Below are 19,781 nucleotides of genomic sequence, written 5' to 3'. Positions count from 1 at the left end.
GGAACACAAAGGACAGATCATGCAGATCATAAATGGACTATTGATTTGAACGATGTTCTATTGTATGACCACTTTACCTGTAATTTGAAATAATTTTCAGAACAGAAAGATTACTTTTTCGTGAAAGTAAAAGTTTCTCTTTCAGACCTGGCTAGCTATGAGACAGATGATGTAAAGGTCATCTGTTTCTGAGGCCGCAGTTAACGGGGATGTCATGTGGCCGGCACAACGACCAACCGGGTTTACGTTGTTTTTTTTTTTTTTTTTGTTCCTAATATTATTTTACTCAAAGAGTTCCTCAAGATAAGTGAATCTGAAATATTTTTATATAGCGCAGCGTTCATACTTATAACATGCTCAGTACTCTCTTGTCCAACCTATTTTGTATGTGTGTGGGGGGGGGGGGGAGGGGATTATGGGAGAGAGTTTTTAAGCTCCCTATAGACGCTCAGCAAACACAGCTCGAGTTTTGAACTCAAAATTAGTAGGTAGCCGAACGGTTTAAGCCACTCTTCTAAAAAAGCAAAAATGTTTTCGCTGATCGACACACAGCCATCGCAATGTGAAAAAGAGGAGAGAGACTTTCCATTGAATCAGGTCAATATGTTCGGCTACCTATTTTCTTTTGAAGAACTTTTTCATGAACGATTCTCAAAGACTACAACACAACCTTTAACCCCCAAATGTACAGTTGTACTTAATGTGAAGTATTTAACTGTTTACACTCGTTCGTAATGTTCCGGAACTGTTGTCATCCTTGTGACTGCTATCAAATTACAGTCAATCAACATCAACCTTTGATTACACTTGTTAAGTCTCCTAAAAACAAAACATGTTTGTTCACAAATGTATGCTTCTGGCACCCATTAAACTCGCGTGGAAGAACTGACTGAATCTTTTTTTCTTTTACTTGCCTGGAGAAATTCGAAGGTCTTGTTTGAAAAGATTTAACATGCACTTACATAGCAAATGCAAACAACTCATTGCTATAGCTGCCACGTAAAACATGAAATCTGTCTTCCACTCTTCATTAGAAATAAAGTCACAGTCAATGTCCTTCAAGGAACATAAATATTTCTTCCTTGAGATTTTATATTCATGTGGCCCGCGGGACGTAATTTGCCCACCCCTGATGTAGACAAAACAAGTTGAACTGAGCATTATTATTACTTGAAAAGCGAGACGTTAATGAAGAAACTAACAAATCAAGATACGGAGTGTAAGGCTGTGTTCTGTAATAACTCTCTAAATCCGAACATGTGGTTTTCGCTCGGTGTGTCTGTCGACTGCAACTTCTCGGCTGCACCAATCCAATATCAAATGTATCTGACAGCAGTCTCGCCTTCCTCAAGATGCCATCCCTTAAGTGTACCTCAGCATGGTCAAGTTGGTTTTTGATAATGTCATCAATGTGACTGCTGATGTGTTGTTGAACTTTGCTAAGTTGGACAGAATGCAACATCAGGGATACTGATTAAAGAACAGATGAATAATTGAGGACAATTAAAAGAAAAATCAGAAACACACGAGAAATAGGCATTGATTACACATATGCAGTTTGTCTGGTTTCACTTACAGCCGTTATTTTGAGACACGCGACACAAAAGTTTTGACTTAAATTGCGAATGAATTCGTATTTCTCAGTCCATCGTGTCTCACACAAAAGAGGTAAATTTAGCACAAACGCTCTAGCTTGGGACTGTTACGTAAGAAATAGATAATCTTCTTCATGACACTGACAGCATACGTATATCTGAAACGTCATTCAGGTCATTGATAACAAATAAGAATGTGAGACGGGCAACGGACAAAGGCTGTTTTTTTATATTTTTCACCAATCCTTGTCTGAACATAGTACTAAATGCTAGCCGTCACGGGGCAGCCATCGTAGCCTTGGCCGAGTAGTTTGTTCATGTGTAAAATGTACACAATGTATTGGCTGACAATGACGTTAGACACAGGCAGTGCGTCCCTCTTAACAATAGTGACAAAAGAAATGAATTCTTCTCGAATACAATCGTCATTAACAAAACCAATGCTCAAACACATCTATTCAGTGCCAGAGATATCTGCAGTTTTATCACCAAAATACCCAGTAAACGCAGTTAATTCATGATGCTTCTGCTCGTATTTTGTTTCTTGCTGCTGCCAGAGCTCCGTCGATACAAATCAACATTTTGACCCAAGGCAATGGCAAGTGAAGAACTTTCTTAAGTTTCTTCTATCGTCAACTGGTGGACGTTAACCTGCTATTTTATCGAGCGCTAACACTGACCGCAACTCTGCAAATACATGTACCAAGAGACTGCACTCTTCAAGCTTGTTCAAAGAAACTCTCACATATGTCAAATCGAAGGATAGCTGGCAAGGACTTTTCCTCCAAGGCGGAAAAAAAAACGTTTATCATATTCTAGGTGTGACGATTGTATTTGTATACAGCTTTATATATAGCACTTGGTTGTAAGATATAACGATTTCTATGTTATGATTTCATTGGTCTGTAAGTATAGTTACGACCCTTGGGAGATCGTTATTGTAATAAGAGGCATGAGTTTTGAAGTCTAATCATATAGTTTAAGTATTGTACAAAGCAGTTTGTGTATATTTAATAGTTTAACATTTGATGCATTGTCTATAATCACAGATATTCTGATTACTTTTTGTTAAATTTATATTTCTTTCTTAATCCCTGGAAGAAAAAAGTTATATGTCCATGTCAAAGCCATGTCAGGAGTTCACAACACTAGGTGTTAACTAAATATAATGGTAAATATCAGTGGCGTCACTATGGTGGGTGTCACCCGGTGCGGTCAGCTCAGGGTTTCAACCCCGCCTCCTTTAAAAAAATCTTTTTTTTTTCGTTTGTTTGTTGCGCGGTAATACATATAGTTTATAATGTTACGTTCTCTCTCCTAATCGGGCGTTCAGTAAACACTGCTAAACACAACACAGCACATCTAACGCATCAAGAACTTGACAACAAGAGCTCTGGTCAATCTGGTACTTTAATAATGAGTGAATAAGTAGATAACAGCCAATACTAGACAATTGGCAACAAACACATCAACAACTAAAATGTTACTCTGTACATCAACGTACAAAACTCTACTGTCTCTATCTCGTACATAACACTTGAGGACTCAACCAGGACCGACTTCATAGCCAGACTAACAGTCCAGGTCTCCTTCGTGTCCTATCTTGAACCGCCGCCTTCTTACACACTGTGCCTCTAGTCGGCGCCTTCGGGGTCACGGAGGTCACGCTCTAGTCCACGCAGGCTTTGGATCACATGGCCATAACATTCATCATATTTGCGTGTAACCGTAGTACTGTCCCTTCTCCATCGCCTGAGTTCACGTGTGTCAGCTGAACCTACAGTTAACCCTTTCGCGCTGCCAATATGGTTATAACAATAATTACCTACGTTATTTGATTTGTCAACAGCTATAGAAATGCGTGTATATTAAACCTTAAAATTCAGCTGTTTATTACAAGTTATCTACATTTCACTGGGTTTGCGTAGTCATGTGAAATTATGCACGCATCCTTAATCTTTGGAATCGAAAACATTGCCATTAATATATAGTTCAATTTTGCAACAACGCAATCATAAGTAAATGTCTTTTTTTTTTTTTCTGGATTTCAAACTTGAAAACGTATCGCTAACTTCAAGTTAATGTCTGTAACGATCTCATTTTTAATAAAATTCCGATTTGTGAAAGTGTCGTTTGTTCCATTGTCTCAAAAAGTTCTTAATTTTAATTTTAAAAATCCTTTTTCACATACGCCATAGATAAGCAGATGGTAAGAAACGGTGGAAGGCTTTGTTAAATGATTTAAAGATATTCTTTAAAGCCTTAGTGGCATATGAAACATGCAAATGTCCACTTTTATTTTCTTTAAGAATAACTTTTGTTGCCTTTAGATCCGTTCTCAGTCATTGTATTTCTGATCGAATGTCGCCTTTTGAAAAATCATCATATAGTCATACGCGAATATTTTGAAACTAACATCTACAATACTTTGTTGGTTGTTGAACTATAGAATTTTTTGATTGGATTGCTCCATATTTATCTGCTACATCAATGATTGCTTCCAGTAAGAGTTGAAGCTCAGAAAAAAAAATGGTCAGTGCACATAAGAATGAACCCCTTTTTATCCTCTTAAATCGGCGGTTCTCAACCTTTTTTGCTCGGCGACCCCTTTTTACAATTCCTCACTACGCCGCGACCCCCCCCCCCAACAGTAAATCTGATTTTCATTGCCAAAACTTTATGTTTAATCATGAAACAATTTGTAATTATATTCTCTTTATAATATCTCTTTAAGATATGCATTTATTTATCTTACTATTTCTAATTCCTATTATTCACATTGCATACACATGTGACGTTTTTCTGTATTTAGACATGATAATGAACAGACTGTTATGCAAATAATGTATTATTGCAAATTGAAGAAGAAAATGCAACACAGACAAATTGGACAAGACTACAAACACTTGATCCAGATGTCTGTAATAGAGAAATTTTTCGCTGCATCTATATTAATGAGTTCAATAAACTATTTGTTTCCTAAACATTTTCACTTTTGACTTTCATTGGAGTTCTGGCATGTGCAAATGGGATGTTAAGTAATTTGGAAAGTTTGATGAAATTTTGTCCGCAAAGCATTAGCAAATGGCATCACTGATAATTCGACACAAATAACTTCGCTACAATTGACATACAAACTGATGGGGCAGGCAGAGGAAACATTGGTGAATGTCTTACGAGAGTGTCCAAATGCTGCGAGGAGACAACTGAAGGGTCACTTGAACTACATGGAGGCTATGAGACACTACGTTCAACAACAGAGTTTCTTACCAGCACTATGGGAGGCCCACAACAGAGTTTCTTACCAGAGCACAACGAGAGGCCCATGCTTTTCTGCCCTACTACCATTAGAAGTTCATCCAAGGTTCATGTTCTCCAATACGTTACGTATTCTATACAAAGTTTACGTATTAAAATTAAAATTTATGGATGCACTGTTCAACCTTTTTCAAAACGTACACATTTTGGTTCACATATTACAGATTTAACAACTTAGTATTTCAATTAGACACCCTATATGAACTTTATAAGTGGCGAACCTTGAAAAAAGATAATGAAAAAGGGCAGACCAAGGCTATACCCCCTGAGGTAGACGGAGAAGGGTTCGAACTAGTAAAAAGCAAAAAAAAAGGTACAACACCTGAATAATGTATGGACAGTGGGAGGGGTACCCTTTCCCCTCCAAAAAAAGGCGAAAGTAGCACAGGGTCTAACACACACAAAAAAATGAAAACTGCCGTACACGCTAGATCGGAGCCTAGCTCTCCAAACAAAACAAACAGGAAAAGAACTCTTTCTCTGTCCTCTAGCTCAGATGACCAGGGGGAAGGCACTGTGGTGAGAAGGGAAAGGGGGAGAACGGGAGAGGAAGTGGAAGATTTGGAAGATATCCCCAACTCTCCTGCACCTCTAGTAATCGACGAGGGGGAGGACCCTGACACACCGCCAAACACATAAACATTTTTAAATAGTAGGCACACACACACACACAACGCAAAAACCCACCAACACACAATCATGGCTGACATTACAATTCTTTCATTTAACATTCGAAGTCTGAAAAATTAACAAAAATACACAGTTCACTCAACTAAAACACGCAAACCGGACTTTTTTTTCTCTTACAGGTATCCAATATCACTTCAATTTTCTCCAAAACACACATACATCTTAGTTACAAACAAACCCACTTAAATATAAAATCATGGAGGACATCACGGTTTTGTCTCTAAAAATTCATGGACTCACAAACAAACAAAAATATGTAGTATATTTATCAAGAAAGTATAAACCAGACTTTATTTTTTTACAAGAGACAAATTTAGGTACAGAACACAAAGCACACACATACACAACAGACATGAGTTTTAAGGAAGGGTGTTTTAGTTATGGTAGCGGATGCAGGGGGGTAGCCATTTTTCAGGTATCAGATAGGTTTAAAATAGTCCATAAGTATAGTGACAACAAAGGGAGAGTAGTCATCATTAAAGTAGAAACAAGAAATGAAACAATTACACTGGCTAACATTTATGCACCAGCAAAAAGAACAGAGAAACGGGAATTTTTTGAATATTTGAGTGAAAAATTACACGACACATATAGAGGGGATAGTTTGATTTTAGGAGGGGATTTTAATTACATCACGTCCACACTAGACAAGCAGTACACAACAACGGTAAATCTTCCTTCACAGATGAACACTACTATTAATAATTTCTTGAAAGACATTGAGTGTGAATTTAAGTTACAGGATGCATACAGGAGTGTGAATCCCACAGGTCAGGACACTACTTCGGTGAATAAAGCTCATCCCGTAACTTCCAGACTAGATAGAATTTACGTACCAACCGAGTATCATATAAGTAAGGTAGCTCATCTAGAAGAGTCTCTGGAATATTCAGACCATAAGGCAATAATAGTTACGATAAGTACGAAAATTAAAAAAAAGACAAGGAAAACTAGTCATTGGAAATTTAATGATTCTCTTCTAGAAATACCTCTTTTTATAGAATTAATCTCAAACACACTCAATTCTTGCTTACAAGATACAAACAATCCAAACTTTAACCTAACAACAACATGGACACTAGTAAAAAAACTCAATAAAACAACAATGTCAGGTCATATCAACACTAGTACAAAAACGTAGAAAACAAGAACTAGAGAAACTGAAGCACACACTATTACACGCTGAGGACGAAATAGATAGAACTCAAGCCTCATTAAAGTTGGAAGAATTAAATAACTACATCTACAAAGGAGCTGAAGTTAGATGCAGGAACTATTTAAGTCAAGAAGGCCCAAACAAACTTTTCTTGTCGATCGAACAAAATGTTCAGTCTAGTAAATGCATAACAAGTGTTCTTGATATACATGGCTCAAAAGTTGAAGACGAAGACAAAATTAAAGATGTTTTCATAAGTCATTTTAAAAATATCTACCAGTTGGAACCTATAAACAAGGAGGCTCAAGAATGTTTTCTAAAATATTGTAAACAGTTGAAGCAGACCGATGAAGAACTTTTGGAGACCCCATTTACTCTAGACGAACTCCAAACTGCACTAGACTCGACACAAAACAACAAATCTCCCGGACCGGACGGTCTGACATTTGATTCTATAAGACATTTTTTCCCTTAATAAGTCCTCTATTACTGCGACTGTATAGTGACGCTGTTAAAACAGGACAACTTCCAAAAAATTTCAACGAAGCATATATTACACTATTAGCCAAAAAAACAACAGATAACAGTTCTCCAAGTGACTACAGGCCCATCTCACTACTCAATACAGACTATAAACAACTGACAAAAATGATTTTTAAACGACTTAAACCCTTCACTCCCCAACTCGTAGGACAAGACCAATACTGCACCCACCCCGACAGGAGTATTGATGGAATGACACATTTCATTCGAGATTTTATCATGTACAGTCATGAAAAAAACTCTAGCGTTGCCTTGTTATCTGTAGACCAAGAGAAAGCATTTGATAGAGTCAGCCATAATTTCCTCTTTAAAATATTAGAAAAATGTAAAATCAGCCCTTTTTTAATAAAATGCATTAAACTAATTTACACCAATGCCAGCAGTAGACTAATAATCAACCATTCTTTAAGCCAATCCTTTCCAATTCAAAGATCTGTTAGACAAGGCTGTCCTTTATCCCCCTTTTTATACATCCTTTGTCTAGAACCTTTTCTAGAATCTATTAGGTCAGATCCATCTATCAAAGGAACAAAAATCCCGGGACCCATCCCAGTAGTTAAAGTTAAGGCTTATGCCGATGACACAACATTTTTTCCCTCCTCTGAAAATGATATTAATAACATAGTTAAAAAGTTTACAATTTTTGGCCATGCCAGTGGTTCTAAAATTAACATAAATAAATCCTCAATAATGGGTGTAGGGAGGTGGACATTTAAGGAAAAATATTCTTTTAAACTTGTAAATAAAATCAAAATATGTGGTATAGAATACAATAGTAATCCCTTTTTCTTCTGTGAAGATCAGTGGAAAAATATTATTATTAAGGCATCCAATTTAGTTAACAGGTACAAGCACACAGGTTCTACTATTTTTGGTAGAGCCATCCTTATAAACAATTTGGTCATCCCAAAGATAGTCTATTTAGCCAATATTATAGAACCTCCTACAAAATACATATTTCAATTAAATAACATAATTAGAAGTTTCATCTTCAAAAACACACTTAGAAACATCAAACATACTACAATTATTCAAAACAAAGAGGATGGGGGGATCAATTTACAAGACATCAAAACTAAAATATGTGCACTCAGATTAAAATTCATAGGTCAAGTAGTTAAGAATCCAAATGATTTTCCTTTTACAATATATTATTATGGTTTGAGATTAAGCAATTTAATTCCAATACAAAACAACATTCCACACTATTTTGACACAAACTTACATCCTTTTTATAGATCCATCTCAAGAACTCTTTCAGGCAATGAACCTTCAATACACAATAAATATAAAGAAATATACACAACATTAAAAAAACAGTTACAAGAAAATTTAGCTATTAGGATTAAATGGGGAAAAGATTTAAATATAACAGATTTTAAAGACACTTTTACTAACCTTCAAAACAAACACATTGCAACAAAAGCTAAAGAAATATCTTACAGACTTATCTTTGGGATGACTCCATTTTCAAAGAAAAAACCTGGTGTAAAATATTGTAAATTTTGTCAATCTGTTAATGGTGACAATGAAAAGCATTTATATTTAGAATGTTCTTTATTTAGTAATGTTAGAAATACTGTAAGAGATTCATTAGAAGGAAATTGTGAAACCTATGTGAATATTAATTTATCTATTCTCTTAAACAAGTTGCCTAAAGCTAAACACAAGATGATACATAATTTTAACTTAATAATTTTATCAGAATACAGAAACTTAGTATGGAACAGTAGACTTAAAGCTGTGTATCATAATGTCAATTTTAACCCTAATGATTTGGATAAAATATATAGAAATATAGTTGATTTTAAAATTAAACACTATAAAGGCTAACCCCAAATGTAATTTTATATTGATCCATTGTATGTACATATGTTATATATTAAATCAAGGAATTTTTTATTTTTTTTTTATTTATTTATTTTTTATTTTTATTTTTTTATTTATTTTTTTCTCAAGGATTCCTTTATTTTCTTCCAATGAATTGGAAGGTTCCATTTTTATCATAAATTATCAATTCACAAAGTCTGTTTAAACAATGAAGAAAATAAGTTTTGAATGTAATGGGTGTGTGTGTTTGTATAAGTAATAACTATTAAAAATTTGCATGTGTATGTATTTAATACATCATTTATTTGCTTTAAAATTATAATTACTAAAAATTACCTAAAACTATTTATTAATTTCTTTTTTCAACAAGAGAGACAATTAGGACTGGAAGATGCAAGGTGGAAATTTCTTTTGGTTACATCCCTTTGACCAAATTAATAAATTTTCAAGACAACCCAAACAGGACAGGATTTCATGAAAATGGAACAAATGGACTACTAAATTGTTAAAAAAAACAAAAACACTATCACAATAAATAATAATAAAAATAAATAATGAATTTAATCTTAAAATGAGTTATATTCTAAAATGAAATAATTTTGTAAGCTCTTCATACACATACTTACTTTGAGCTCTGTACTTTATAGAAACCAAATTGTTTCATAATATGTACATTTTTGTAACTCTAGCAGACCCCAGAGAATTCCTAAGGATATAGGATGGAGGTCCTTTGTCTTAGGTTCTTAAGGGAAAAATTGTTGCAAAAATAATAGAAATAAAAATAAATTTTTAATAACTCATAAGTCACTAAAAAAAAAAAAAAATAATAAAAAAAAAAAAAAAAAAAAAAAAGTGGCGAACCTTAAATTCACTTATATCTTATTATTATTGACGATTAATAATGACTCATGACCTTACGTACGGCATACCAGAGCTTTACAACACGAACAGGCTTATGCATTAAGCGCATTTACTTAAACTGTTGAAATTTGTTCTGCTGCGACAATTAAAATGTTTGAAATGAATTCTGATTCTGCTGTCTGCTACATCTATCTTCGAATAACAATAAAAAATAGTAATTTCCGTTGTTACAAAAACATGTATGTGTCAAGTTTTACATTTTAGATTTCGATGGTCTTAAACGACCCCTGACAAATTGTCAATCGACCCCCAAGGGGGTGGCGACCCACAGGTTGAGAACCCCTGTCTTAAATAGTGATATGGTAAGGTTTTCCAAAAAAAGGCCCCTGGTTAAGTTCCACGGTTCCGGTTCTACTTGCGCTGATATGTTGATCTGTTGGTGCTGGCTTCTGTCTTCAGGTCAGGAACAAAGTGACAAATGTCAATACTAAGACAAGTTGGTGGTGCTGTTTCAAGAGAGATAAAAAAAAAATGGCTAAGACCAACTCTCTCTTTAAAGAATAAAATAAGCAACCTCACAGGTTGAATAGACGATCACGCAGTGTGGTAGTAGGGCATACCATCACTCGTGTGTAGATCTAGTAGATTCCAAGCTCAGCAACACTGCAACAGTCAATAACACAACAAGGTGACTCTAACGGTCAGCTTGTAAATATTGTTACGTTCTTCTCTCTCTCTCCTAATCAGGCGTTCTGTAAAACACTACTAAACACACAACACATCAACACAAGAACCTGACAACAAGAGCTCCAAATAATCTGGTACTTTAATAATGGTCAACTAAATAGATAACAGCCAATACTAGACAATTGGCAACACAATCAACAGCTACTAATGGTGCACTGTACATCACCGTACTAAACTATACTGCCATATGACCATAACACTCTAAATCACAAGCACAAATGTTGACCAGATCAAGTAGACACAATGAATAAACAAATGTTAATCCAGTAATCCTACAGTAATCCTCCAGTAGTGTACTTATCCAGATCAGTGGCGTAGCAAGGTACTCGTGGGCCCGGGTTCAAGAATATGTTGATGGGCCCCACCCCCCAAATGAAAGGATCATTTAAGATCATGGTTAAGTACTAGTCAGCACACTGAGCATAATGCGCCCGTGGGTGCTTTTGTTGAAACAATAACTGAAGGCTATTGTACTGTCCACTCATATTGGAAAACCATCATGGCCTTGGTATCGTCAGTAATTTAAAGAAAGATTGTGATATTTTATTACTTTAGAGTATTTGTTCAGTCAAACCTGAAGACTTCTGGTTCGGACAAATATGAAAACCTTAAAATGACTCTCTGATTACAATTTCTTTGGGTAGTTCGTCATTGGAGTTCACAAAACATTTTCAGAAAATGCAATTTTAATAAATTTGTAATTCTCTTTGAGGGCTGTAATCATGATATCAAATTGGATCTCCTTTAGTATTTCTTTTTTAAATTGCATTGCCCAACAGGTCTATTATATCTTTGAATCTGTGAGTCGAGGTAAAGGCTTATGTTTTTGATTTCTTAAGAATTTATTTATTGCTAAGATATTGTCGTTGTTACTTGTGTCACCAAAAACGACTGTCCAGTGCACATACTAGACGACAAGGCAGCCATTCAAGTGAAAGACACTATTCCATGATAAATGTAATTATCGCTCTATCTAAAAAAAAAGTTTTGTTATAAGCCTTCTCCTTAATTCAGTCATGGTAATTAGCTAAAATGTCAACAGCTTTAACGTTTTCGTAAGTAACAGAATATGATGTCTCTTTTGTATGTTTAATATCTAATTTTAAGTCTAGGCCTATATATAGATTTCTGATAATAGAAAAATGAAAACAAAAAGGATGCTTACTTTAAAAAAAAAAGCAAAAAAAAAAAAAAAAAGGTAAAACTATCAACGGTTTAATTAACATAGAGGAACAAAAAAAGAAATAATGGGAGTTTGGGACCCAACGGTCACCACCAACGCACCGTCACCTACAATAAACCTGATGAAGGCAGTTCCTTACAATGACTGTAGGTGAAAACACGGGTTAATGTTTAGAAGTTAATATGATATTTGATATGACGTTTAGGATATTTTAAGGAAACTTTTAAATTTTGAACCATTTGTTACAAAATTACAGTGTAGGACAGGCCACAGTTGGTCATTAGTCATGGGACCAAGTGATATGAAACCCCTACGCGCCATGCAGTGCCGTATTTAGAGCTGAAAAAGCCTTAACCTATTTGAGATATGGGGCCCCATATAAGTCTAAATATTGTATGTAACTGCTAAATATTTCTTGGAGGCCCTAAGCTAAAGCTTATGTTGCATAGAGGTAAATCCGACCCTGGCCCATGGTTGTTACACCATCGGGTATGGGCCCCTAAATGGTCGTGGGCCCGGGTTCATTGAACCCCTTCGCGCCATGGATGCTACGCCACTGATCCAGATGTAGATCTAGATCTAGCAAACTACGAAGATGACGACCTAGTCTGTAGTCAGAGAAGAGTCGCCATTCCTGTTGATGTGTGGATAAATGTAGATGTTTTATGCGAGGGTTCCCGGTCATTTCATCCCCGGTCATTTCATCCTCTGGTCACTTCATCCCCGGTCATTTCATCCTCTGGTCACTTCATCCCCGGTCATTTCATCCCCTGGTCACTTCATCCCCGGTTATTTCATCCCCTGATATTTTCATCATCTGATCATTTTTATCTGTAATTGTAATTTTAAAAATCATGAAATGAGCAATATTTAATATATTCATTTTTTATTTAAATGACAAAATTGTAACACGTTAATGTTTAAAAGGAATTAAAGCAAAACTTATACAGGCGACATGATATCACGAGGATGGGTGAACTCCGCCTTTATTAGAAAAAAATATAACCTTATTTCAAGGCTAAAAATGACCGCCCATTTTCAAAAAAAAAAAAAAAAGAGCGATTGAAAAATAAAATAAAGTGAAACATGGTCGTACTTTCACCACACCTTGGCCTTTGATGATAAGTTATCAGCGGGCTGATCATTATTATTCTAATCGCACTTCAATCTCTCAAAAGATTTCCACTACTTTGCACTACACCTTGGCCTTTGATGATAAGTTATCAGCGGCATAATCATAATTATTCTAATCGCACTTCTATCTCTCAAATGATTTTTTACTACTTCCACCAAACCTTGGCCTTCGATCCAGATAATATTATGATATTACAACCCCCACATCCAATAGAAGCGCTATAGCTAAGTACACAACCAGATTTACAATATAATATAAGATTTCTCATTAAAAAAACTAAGTGGAGGAGGAAACACTATAAACGCATTAGTAACAAGTCATAAAATGTCAAAAAGCATTCGACACAATCATATTTATATATAAAATATTTAATTGGGGATGAAGTGACCGGGGGATGAAGTGACCAGGAGATGAAGTGACCAGGGGATGAAATGACCGGGGATGAAGTGACCGGGGATGAAGTGACCGGTCACCTTATGCGAGTTAGAACTAGACACAATCAACAGAACAGTTAAGAGATAGATTTAATAACTCCAGCTGATAACTTCAACAATTTAATAAATAAAAAGGGCCCACCAAGACGACCGAACAACAGTCCAGACCGCATACCGCACAAACAGACTAGACATATATTGCATATATCAGAAATATTATCGTTCGCGAAGATGTGACCACTGCCTTCACTATGACGTCCACCTGTAGATAACTTATTGTACTAAATAACACATAATAAGAGAAGATGCTAGTTTATTTTCTATTTTCTCTTATTATTTATATAAAATCAAATCTGGTTTGATATATACAGCTCCTCTTTCGCGGTTGAAGATGAACACAATGGACTTCATTTACCAATCGTAAACAAACAACATTTAGCCACGTAATAATATTGATAAAACACATCACGTGACAGCCTTTATGGATTACGTATTTTGCATAGAAGAGATAGAGAATCACGTGGCTATATGTTGTTTGTTTACGATTGGTGAATGAGGTCCATTCGCATTTCCTGTTTGAATGTCGCCTTTTGAAAAATCAGCATATAGGCCTACGCCAATATTTTGAGTAGAGCTGAACCATAGGTTCTTGAAACTCTAGGCCAGCAAAAGCGAGCAAGAGCTCCCTCTCACCGGTCTGATTGAACCGTGTGTTCTGTCTGGCTGAGGGTCTTGTGTCAATTTTGACGCTGTCATTTCCAGTGACAGTGTCGCTGCGGACTCGCGGACTAGAGTCTCGGTCGGAGGCCGCGTACACAGGGAACCTCTGCCATTTTCCAATAAATACGAAGATGGCTACAAAGTCCAATCATGGTCCAATGGACCTCATTCACCAATTGTAAACAAACAACATTTAGCCACGTGGTGCTTTATCTCTTCTATATAATTTACGATCTCATGTTTAATTCATGATGGTTGTCACGTGACTTTTTTTTTCATTGTTTTATCAGTAAGATCACGTGACTAAATGTTGTTTGTTTACGATTGGTGAATGAGGTCCATTGTCACTTTATTTTAAAAAATTCAAAATATACCTCAAGAAAAGAAACATTGTTTTAAACAAAACAAAAGACAGTTTAACTTTGGTTTCATTAGACTGTTTGGAAGAAGAAAAAAATGGACCAAAAAAAAACAGAACTTGAAGCTGAGATGGACCCTCCTTCCCACCGCTATAAGTGGCATCAAGTGACAACGTCGTAACTACAAAATGTGGGTTGATATAGTCCACACCACACTGCAATTATTATGATAGCATTTTATTCCCGCTGAAATGTAGAGTACAATTGTGGTCTGTTTGAAATGGGGTCAGTGGGTGAGAGGAGAATGACCCGCTGGGTCAGACGTGTCAGTTCATGAGTTCCGTCTGCACGTCTCTGATTCTGTGTGCAGCAGGCGTGTCGAGATTGAGATAATGCGTGTCTAATTTGCCGCCTTCAAATTAAGGGGACATAAATATAAGTAGTATAGGAACAAGGACTGCGTGATAACATTATTATAAGACTAAGTAGTTTCAAATTTTATTCTTGCATACAAGATGCTTACAATCCATTTTTGTATCAAAGACTAGACACTGAGGAGTCTTACCAAATTTAAGCATATAATAGGAAGGAATAAATCCAGGAACAAAACCAGCTATTATTAGCAGGATTTAGTTGCCAGACTTGTAAATTTTTGGATTTGAGTGGGTGCCATTCCCATGATTTCCATTTATGTTTTACAGGCGGCGATACCGATAATTATTCTTACCAATATTTTAAAATATTATAGGAAGGATCACAGCAGGGACCCTTTTGTAGTGAACACCAGTTATGTCCAAACATTTTTAGAACGTGGGTAAAAAAAAAAAATAATTACCGACTCATGGATCAATCCCCCCCCTTCCAAAAAAAAAAAAGTAGAAGTCGAATCCAAGGTTAGCGAGCTTCAGAAGACTCATTCACTGTGGGTCAATGTTTCATTGGGTTGGATAGAATGGCAAAGTGGGCCGGAAAAAGCCCCCGGCCCCTATGCTGGAAATCGCTGGCCCACACAATATGACATTGCGTCAATTCAATACACTTAGATCGGAACCACCTATACGAACATCACAAGTCTATAATGACATTGTGTGCAGTAATAGCACTTAGGTCGAGACAAAGTACACCACAATGTGATAGCATGTCAACTCATCACACTTAGGTCAGGACCTTCACGTACGCCACTAAATTTATACAATAAACGTAAACAGTTATCACATCAAAATTTTATTTTAACATTAACACTATGGTTGAATTTTTTTAATTTAAAAATATTTAGAAGCAAATTTATATAGCAGCTCTTTTTGCCTTTCTTAAACATTCATCCATAGAAAATACTTCTTAGAATATGTTTTATTAAAGTTAGGTGACATTTCCTATCAAAATTACTTGCAACTTTTAACTGATAGAAATCGACAAATAATGTGTTGGTCAGATGAAATGCACGTGTGATTATAGAAATACATTGTAAAGCATTAATGAGACAGACATTGCTTAGGCCAAAACCTAAGCTAAAAAGAGTTGCTAAAGCCAAAATTTTAATTATCTATAATCTAAATAAAAAGTTAGGTTATAATCTAAATAGTACGAGTTGCTAAAATCAAAATTTAAATAAAAGATTTGCTAAAGACCTAATCATAGACTTATATATTATATCTAGACTGGAAACCGGAAACTAATTCTTATCTATGATTGATCGATTCATAAATTCATATATATATGGACTATTAATCATATAGGGCTAGGGTTAATCCTATAACTATATATTCAAGCTAATATTTGAAACAAAGCCATTTTCTGTTAGTTTCCATTGAGATAATGTTTCAAAAATGCTAGCTGGAAATAGTTCATTGTCTGTTGATTTTAATCATCTATGTTCATTACCTAGATCTTTCTATATTATGTATCCAAAAATTGTAAAATAATAATTATGACACGAGAGTACTCTTATTTTTAATGTTCAATTGCTAGATCTAAATATAAAAATTAAATTATATGTATATAATATATAATGAAACTAAAGTGAAAACGTGAGAATTTGAACACAAACAAAAAAAAAGAGAACAAAAGGAAAAAAAAAAAAAGAAACATGCAGAAGAGAATATAAAAATCGGGGTAAGGTTATTAGAGATACATGGGCATTAAAAGTTTACTTCTATATTAGACTATATTGTGGTGTTGTATGTGCAATGATTGCTTGAAACTTTTGATGCAGCAAAAACTGTTGTGAATGCCTGAGTGTTTCACTTACCTTACGGCTAATTGGACTGCTCTTTCCAATCTTACAGTGGCAGACGTCAATTGCAGAACGATTAAGGAGATTAAGCATCATAGTGCGTGCGTGTGTGTGCGTGCGTGCATTATGTGTGTACGTGTGTGTCCAGGGCCGGCCTTAGATAATTGCAGGCCCTATTCAAAGTGAATTTGGTTACATTTGGTATCCCCATATCAAATCGAAAAATAAAAAATAAACAGCGAAAAAGAAAATTAAGCAATTTATTTAAAACCTAGTCAGGCTAGTGTAGGCCTACACCAACAATAACATTGGGCACAAGTTTTGCTATTTTTCTTTTTAAAAAATGTTTTAAGTCCTGTGCGATGCCCACGCCAATTGAAGCCCCCTAGCCCTAGGCCTTGGCAGCTGTCTTGTTTGCCTATGCCAAAGGCCGACCCTGATGTGTGTTTTAAGTGCATGCGTATAATAAGTCATTTAAATAATTAAAAGTTCTTGGGACGGGTAAGATGCATTAGATTATATTTAAAAAAAATAGAAGAAAAAAATCTGCCTTTTAGCTATAAATTAGATCTAGAGAATGAAGAAGATCTAAATTCTAGTAGATGGACTAATAGTAAATGTATATATATATATATAGATCTAGACCATTAATTAGATCTATATTTCATTGAGCATCAAACGAAAACTGGAAAATGCTAAAAAGATCTATATATCTAAATAGATCTATATACAATAAATCTACATCTAGAATCTATAGATAGATCTAGAGTCTGTAATGAGTCAGTAGATCTATATAATTTCTTCTCTATTTGTAAGATTTCAATACTTAATGTTATAGACAAATCATTTAGATCTAGAAGCTAGCAGACTCTATGTATCTTGCCTACTCTACATTTAGATAATAGATCTAGAATCTATAAAGATAGTCATGCAAATGAATTTTAAATTTACGAGGTTCAATGCTAGTTTTTTCTTCTATTTTTTCTTCTAAAAAAAAGAGTCCTACCTTTGAGTAATAAATAATCCAATCTGCTCCAATAATCCGTGCTATTTCAATAACCCAAGTTGTAAGGAATATCCAATAGTTGAATCACATTAAATTATCCAAAAAAGTAGATGATTGAACAAGAAATATTTGTATCCAGGAACATCAATAACAACACGTCTGCTTCCACTCAAAGTAGGTCTAGATCTAGATCTAGGTCAAACTTTTTCCGTGTCTCAAACAATATGTCTATCTCTAGAGTCTAGGCCTACATGAGAAAAAAAAAAGTTATCACAAAAATTAACTTCCGGTCAATGCTATGTTTTGCTTCGCTTGAATGAACAGAGTAACTAGGCATTCTGATCGCATGACGTTACGGGCTGGCTGTGTTCATTAATGAGCTGACCAGTGACGCGTTTACACCGCCTTTCACCCACTTGTGAAGCGCGACCTCATGATTGAAGATGACCTTGACTCAAGCAAGCATTTCACCTAGCAGCGTAGAAATGGTTGTTTCCTTTCTTTGTTACTACTGAAGGCGCGATAGATCTAGTCTGTAGTGACTATTGTCTATAAATAGAGCAATTACCAGCCTAATGTGTGGACAACACCCCTCTGGGCTCTCCCTCAGCCCTCACCTAAAATCTTCTTATTCTAACTGTAAGAGTGACTTCGCGTGGAAAGTCCGTAAATCATCTAGCTAGAAATAGTATCTAGATTTAGATCTACGTTAGATCTAGTGAATCTAGTGAAGACGATTCGCACCTAACCTGAAAACTCCGTAAATTTTAGTCAATTCAATGATCTCTATGCATCTAATGTCTAGATTACTCTAGAAATACGATAGTTCTAGATTTACGCTAAATCACTAAAATGTAATGAACATAATTCGCTAAGTCCGCGAATTTAGTGACTTAGATCTAGAGTCTAGATTTACTCTAGATTCAGTGAAGATAATTCGCATACGGCCGTGAAAAGTCCGCGAATTTTAGCGACTTACATCTTGAGTCTAGATCTACTGTATATGTAACTGTATCTTACGAGATTGAAGGATTTTAGTCTTTCCTGAGTATATTTCTTTATATTTAGAAAAATACACAATTGCCCCTCAAAATACACATTTCCAGGTCTGGAAATACACATTTCTATTTTGGCATGTCGGCATCTCTTGAGTCCTTATAATTCGTCCTATTGCGACGGCCTAGTTCTATTGGGAGATGGTATTACTACTTCTAATCTTTAAAATAAGTAAAGCATCTTTAAATTGTAATTTATTTCTCAAGGGTGGCCAGTCTTCAGAGACGACTTTAGCATTGGATGAGGCCCTGATCGAGTGTCTTTAGGGGTACGAATATTTGTTTGATGAGCTGAAGAGGACGAAAGATTCTCTTTGTGGCGGGGCTCCGATCTCTCTCTTTCTCTCTATTTATCTCTTTCCCTTTCTATCTTTCTCTTTCTATGTCTATTTTTCTCTTTCCCTCTCTTGTTATCTTAAAATAATGATACACTCATTAGCCTAATATAACACTAAAGAACACTGCACGCTAGATACACGAGACTCTTTCATAACACACTCTCTAAAACACAGATTACACACAACACACTTTCTTACCAAGGGGAACAACTACATACAAACACATACACATAAATAAAATGTCAACATGTCTATCTTTTTTCTCTCTTTCTTTCTCTCTGTCTCTCGTTCTCTATGCCTCTCTCGTCTGGTATGCTTTGAGTCTAGTATCCTCCTTTGGTTTCTAATAAAATTTATTTAAAAAAAATGAGGATAGCATTACTACAATAACACATTGGACGGGGCGCTGGTCGAGTATCATCGGGGCTCCAATCTCTCTCTTTCTCTCTCTCTCTCTCTCTCTCTCTCTCTTTCTCTCTCTCTCTCTCTCTTTTTCTCTTTCCCTCTCATGTTAGCTTAAATAATAATAAGGATTGTCTTCGAGTCCAAAGATTAATGAGGAATGCAATATTTCTCAT

The 19,781-nt window shown here is 35.4% G+C and overlaps 1 long non-coding RNA gene across 1 annotated transcript; it reads right to left on the bottom strand.

Moving 5' to 3' along the window:
- Positions 1 to 6,774: 6,774 nt before the first annotated feature.
- LOC129925706 (uncharacterized) lies at positions 6,775 to 9,939 on the bottom strand. The gene is made up of 3 exons (XR_008777430.1): positions 9,759 to 9,939; positions 8,528 to 8,785; positions 6,775 to 7,561 (listed from the first exon to the last, which is right to left on the bottom strand). It is a non-coding gene; the product is annotated as an uncharacterized LOC129925706 (long non-coding RNA).
- Positions 9,940 to 19,781: the final 9,842 nt, after the last annotated feature.

This window comes from Biomphalaria glabrata, chromosome 4, assembly GCF_947242115.1.
Source record: "Biomphalaria glabrata chromosome 4, xgBioGlab47.1, whole genome shotgun sequence".
NCBI lineage: Eukaryota > Metazoa > Mollusca > Gastropoda > Planorbidae > Biomphalaria > Biomphalaria glabrata.
This window is presented reverse-complemented; position numbering and strand designations above follow the sequence as displayed.